The following is a 5,905-nucleotide window of genomic DNA, read 5'->3' as shown; positions in this document are numbered from 1 at the left end:
TCAGCAGCCTCCACCGCGGAGAACGCTCAGTCCCTAACCATGGCAGATTCCCTCCTCTCACCGCTCCCCCTCTTAAAGCTATAGAAATGAAACTACTTGGCCAAATTGAAAATCTTAAACAAATCTTAAGCCTTCAAAAACAGGCTGCTTCTCTTAATTCACAGGTTTCTGCCCTTCAGGCGTTCCCCCCCCTCCTAAATCTATAGTTGTCTGTCCTCTGCCCACTGAATTCCACGGCCAGGCCCCCCCTCTTGAGAATTCAAAGGAACAAACTAATAAAAGTCAGGCTAAGTGCCATAAAACAGAAACTGCTGCAGTGCCTACAAAAAATTCTAAGGGCACAGTAAGCAGGATAATTACAAAGTATCATCTGCTAAGCCATAAAACCTTGTGATATCTACACTTTGCTGTTAAAACTTCTGAGCCTAATGTACCCTTTACTTTGCTCAAACCAATCCTCAGCCTCCTTCAGCCTCTTTCCTGCCAGCCTTGGAAAACAGCCAGCTCAAACCCTGCCACTCCCACTTTAAGCCTTCCAATTCACCTTGAAATACCCAATCTTTGTTATTCAAAAGAAATCTGAAAAGTGGCATCTCTTGCATATTCTCAAATCAATTAATAAAACCATGATCCCCATGGTACTTTTGCAACCCAGACTCCCCTCTTCGGTTGCCATTCCCTCTAATTCCAATAAATTAGTAATTAATCTTAAAAGATTGCTTTTTTTTTCTCTATATCATTACACCCTGCTAACTGTAAATAATTTGCCTCTAACCTTCCTGCTGTTAACTGTGCTAGCCCCTCCCCAAATTATCAGTGAAAAACTCTGCTTCACCTTGTCAGCCCTACACTTCGTCAAATATGTGTTATTAGGTTTAGTGCATTAAGTAGTGTAAAGTAATTATTAAAACATTAAAAAGCAACAGAAAGATAAAGGCAATAAATTTTTTTTTCATGCCTCTCAGAAAATTTTAAAGCAAGGTCATAATTCTGTCACTTTACAGATAACAAAATATTGGTAAAAAAAAAAAACTTCTTTGTGTTTTAAAATCCAAACGAACACAAAAGTGTTAAATTTAAGTCTTATATTTCTATTAAAAGTTTTATTTTAATTTTTAAAGTATTTACCAAATTATGTGAAAAATAATGTAGTTAGCCTTTTTAAACAATATAGTTAATTTAATGCACAGTAAACACCTAAGTGTGCTTTATAATACCCTTAGTTTTAACTTTGTGCTACAGCAATGGTTGTTCTTTATTTCTGCATTAAAAAAAAAAAAACTATTATTTTAAGTGCATTCAAAATATCAGCACATTATACAAATCTGTATATTTGTGTCGCAGTGAAAAAATAATATAAATCAAAAAATATATTATATATAATTTTATAAAAATATATAAAAGTAACTAAACTTTATAAGCAAATTAACTAGTATTAAATACAATTTTGGTCTTAAGTTCTAGGTGTGTAAATGCATCAAATGTCTTTAACTATATTTTGTAATAATCTAAGCATTTAGTTAATTTAGTATATAATATTTTTTACAAATTATTCACTTAAAGTCTTCAAAGTAAAAACAGTTGTTTGTATTTTTAAAATCAGTTTTTTATACCTTTAATAATCATAGTTCATGCTATTGTGTTTAATCATAAAAATTTTAACACTTTATTGCAGCTGTCTTACTGTTCTACTGCAAAATCAATTTAAAGAAAACCTATTCATTTACAGCAAATGATTTCATACTTCAGAGTGAAGACTCCTTCTACAGTGCTCATTAACCATTTTACTTAAAAAATTTTTACTGCTTATTAACCATTTTACTTAATGTTTTAAACTTCAAATTAAAATTGTTTTAAAAATGTTTTGTGTTAAATCTAAACCTTAAAATTTATTTTCAGCAAAGTTCCACTCCATCTACATTAAGTACTTCTCAAAACTAAAAGTTTTTCTACAAAAATTTTTTTTTCTTCTCACAAACATGCTAGCTAAATATTTAAAAGCGCTTGTCAATTTTTTATAAATAAGTCTTAAATCAATCCTTTTGTCTGTTTATGTGTCTGTTGTGATGAATGAAAGTGGCCACAAGTGTAAAATGTTGTGTTTAGTGTTGTTTTGTTTTGTCTGTTTATTTGTTATCTCTACATTTTATAATAATACAATTTTTAAAGCCTTATCCATTTTTCAAATTTCAATTAATTTTTTCAACCTGGTTCAGTCTGGTCAGTTCACAAACTGGCATCTTGCAACTAAAAATCATGTGTTAAAAATTATGTATTAAGCTAGCTTTGTCCTTCTAAGAACATGGCGGAAAGTGTGAGGGATGGCAAACCCCAAATTTCTCAATAGCCATCGGGGATAACTTTTCCCTGGAGAATTTCTGGACTTTGCAGTCACCCGGCTTTCCTGTTATGTGTAAGTTCAGGCCTATAGAATATGTATTTATAGCTAAAAAATAGCATCTAGCTTTAAAATAATAACTAAAAAGTTTAACAAAAATCATTTATGTTCAGTTTAAAAGTTTTTGATAAATTGGCGATTGTTAATTATAAAAAATTTTTAAATGCTGAAGTCTAACAAAAAATTTCCGCAGCCTTCCACAGTCCTGTCTTCATCCACTTCAAAAAAGCCTGTCACCCCTCCTGCCAGCCGCCTTTCCTGCAAACCTGTTTCTGACAAACTCCACCTTTAACAATGCTGAATTAAGCACTCTGCCTAGCTGCCTTAAATGCCCACCATTGCAACCAACAACCTCCATTGCAAACAAGTCACGGTCGTAAAACTTTGCTTACTCGAACCATATATGTGCCCGCCTGTTCAACAATCACACATTTGCAATCAAACCTTTATTGTTAACAACTCTTCCATCTTCATTGAAGCCCCCAACTCCACTTATTTTGTTTGTTCCACTGGATTTTCTCCCCATATTGTTACTGAAATGTTTCTTGCTTATCATGATTATTATGTTTTAGCTTTGTTAATGCCTAAAATAACCATCAAACCTGTTGGTCCGGTTTCCACCTTGAACCTCATCCTGCAAATGGTCAATGCCTCTGCCCGAGCGCCCTCCAACACCAGCTATGAACACTGTTGAATCTGCAATTCACCGGTTTCGCCGTTTTATGAAAGCATCACAACGTTTGAACCTCCTATCTACACCACTGACTCTGAACTTCTTCTCTGGAAAGTTCAGCCTCAGCGTCATTAACTCACTGTTGTGCAGGTTGTGAGCTACGAACTCTGCCTTCTGGCCCATCCTCCTCCTCTCAAGTTATTTTAAATCTAATAAATGCCTCTGCTCTAGCCCTCACAAACCCATATTATGAACACTGTTAGCTTAGCTTCTCTCCTCAACCCCTACGATACTGTTAGTTCCCTTGCTGATGTAGTTCTTCAAAATCGTCGTACTTTATATTTTGCCCTTATGTAAGAGGGGGGAGTCTGTGTAGCCCTTAAGGAACAATGTTGTATTTTCAAAGATAAACCTGGATAAGTTAGGAATAGCGTTCAACACATTGGTGACGGTATAAATGACTTCCAAAAACATTTCGATGAAAAACAAGGTTGGTAACAGGGTTGGTTTTTCTCTTCTCCTTGGATACATACATTACTGTCCACTATTTTGGGCCCTCTTATTAGCCTCATGCTGCTCCTTTCCTTTGACCCATGGGCTTTCCGCAAACTTACTGCCCTTGTTAAAAACCAGGTAGATGAGACGGCAAAAACCTCTGTTCAAGTTCACTACCAACGTCTAACCCCACGTGACTCCTGTGAAAACTTGGCTTTAGTCACCAAGCCGCCTTTCCAGCCACTAAGTTTCCAGGAGATAAAGCGCATAGCTAACAAATGGAGCTCGCTCCGGCACTTGTGCTCTCGGCTGTGGAGATACCTACGACGGGATTAGCAAGGTCCCAGTTAGGACACGGCCCTAAAAGGCTACAACACATAATTCGGATCTCTGTGCACACCCACGGCGCTTGTAGCCACCTTTTAAATGCGGCTTTGGCCGTGTCCAACCTGGTCAAACCTTGTAGCCTAAGACACGGTTCTTCCACCCGCTCACGACTTTCCTTCTTTTATTAGAAGAGAAAGGGGGAGATGTTGGGGACTGACTTGTTTGAGGCCATTTTGCTATTCTTTCTGCCATAATCCAGCCTTTCACCTAAAGGCTACATGCAGTCTTGCTGTAAGTTCTTGGGCCAAAGAGAAAGGAAAATGCAGCTACAAAGTACAATTAATCTTTTAGCCTGGAGGAGAGCAACACAGCCCAGTACCATTCCCAGAAAAGAGGCCTTACTCCCTTAACCATATCCCTGAGTTTACAAGACATTCATTATTGTGTATATGCTACATTGTCTGTTCAAGATCACTGAGGCAAGCACATCTTGCACCACCTCCTGATAGTCAAGCAATTAGGAATGCAGCTAGAAGGTCACAAGATGTTTCCATGGATACTGCAAGAAGTATTGCCCACTTGCCTTATTTGGAATAATGAAGTAATTTTCATGCCAAAAGTGTGATTGACATCACCCTTGTACTGCCCCCTTCTCCTTCTCTATATAAGAAGGAGCTGTAGCCAAATAAAGTTGCCCTTGAGCAGTGAGACATTGCCTTGGGTCTTTATTATTAACCTCTCTCAGATTTTTTACAGTGTGGTTGTGCTTCTACCCAGCAAAATAGGAGTGCGGTTGTCTGAGAAGTCTTCCCAGCTAATTCCTGCTGGCCGGGCCCCCCTGGGGGGCTTCAGGACCCCGCATGATGGGTATTGGGTGAATAGTTTCTCCCACTCAGTGGGTGGCTCTTGTATCCTGGGCACTATTTCCTTTGAGGTGCAGAAGCTTCTCATCTTAATATATTCCCATCTGTTAATCTCTGCTTTCACTTGCTTGGAGAGTGCAGTTTCCTCCTTGAAGATGCCTGTAATGTCCTGGAGTGTCTTGCCTATGTGCTGTTCTATATATCTTATGGTTTTGGGGCTGATATCGAGGTCTAACTTAAAAGTTTTTAACAAGAAATAAAAATAAAGAACATAGTAAGCATGTGCTATTACATCACAGGTTTTGGATTTATTTAGTTTTCTTTTCTTTTTTTTTTTTTTTTTTTTTTTTTTGGTTTTTGGGCCACACCTGGTGATGCTCAGAGATCACTACTCCTGGCTATGAACTCAGAAATTGCTCCTGGTTTGAGGGACCAAATGGGACACTGGAGGATTGAACCGTGGTCCGTCCTAGGCTAGTGTGGGCAAGGCAGACGCCATATCACTTGCACCACCACTCAAGCCCCGCAGGTTCTGTTTTGATTGATCAGATGACTTAAGGCAAGATCTTTAACCTCTATATTATTTCTCTTCCCTGAGAAGCTTATTTATGGATTTTATTTTGTTTTGGATGCACATCTCACAATGCTCATTGACTATCCCTGGCCCTGTGTTCAGGAGTGACCACAGTTAGTGTTCAGGGGACCATATATGGTACCAGTTATTTGAACCAGGTTTAACAGAATGAAAGGCAAATGGTTTCCAGGGGTCTAAAACTCAATTTACCTGGGGGCCGCAGGAGGCAAAGTCGGGGTGATCCTTGAGTGCAAACTCAGTAGTAAGCCTTGAACATTAGGGTGTGTGTGAACCAAACAACTAAAACAAAACAAAACAAAAAAAGATTCCTCTAGGGCAGGGCCACAAAATGTTGTACAGAGGGCCATTTGTGGAGTAACCCCTGAACTGTCTCTCCAGTATTTCTCACAATGGAGTAATTGACTCAGACTGAATTATTTTATAGTAAGGAGAAATTATTCTTGTATTGTAAGTAATGTTCATGTATAGACAAAAATAGACACCATTAATTTTCCAACACAGACTGCCTCCAAAAACAATTTAAAATATGTAGTTTATGCAAAAGCTTAAGCCTG

General features: G+C 37.9%; 1 non-coding gene across 1 annotated transcript; it reads left to right on the top strand.

Moving 5' to 3' along the window:
• The first annotated feature begins 1,182 nt into the window (after positions 1-1,182).
• On the top strand, positions 1,183-1,318 carry LOC126005041 (small nucleolar RNA SNORA22). The gene has a single exon (XR_007494225.1). It is a non-coding gene; the product is annotated as a small nucleolar RNA SNORA22 (small nucleolar RNA).
• Positions 1,319-5,905: the final 4,587 nt, after the last annotated feature.

This window comes from Suncus etruscus, chromosome 3 (assembly GCF_024139225.1).
Source record: "Suncus etruscus isolate mSunEtr1 chromosome 3, mSunEtr1.pri.cur, whole genome shotgun sequence".
Taxonomy (NCBI): domain Eukaryota; kingdom Metazoa; phylum Chordata; class Mammalia; order Eulipotyphla; family Soricidae; genus Suncus; species Suncus etruscus.
The sequence above is the reverse complement of the archived record's forward strand: the minus strand, read 5'-3'. Positions and strand labels throughout refer to the sequence as shown.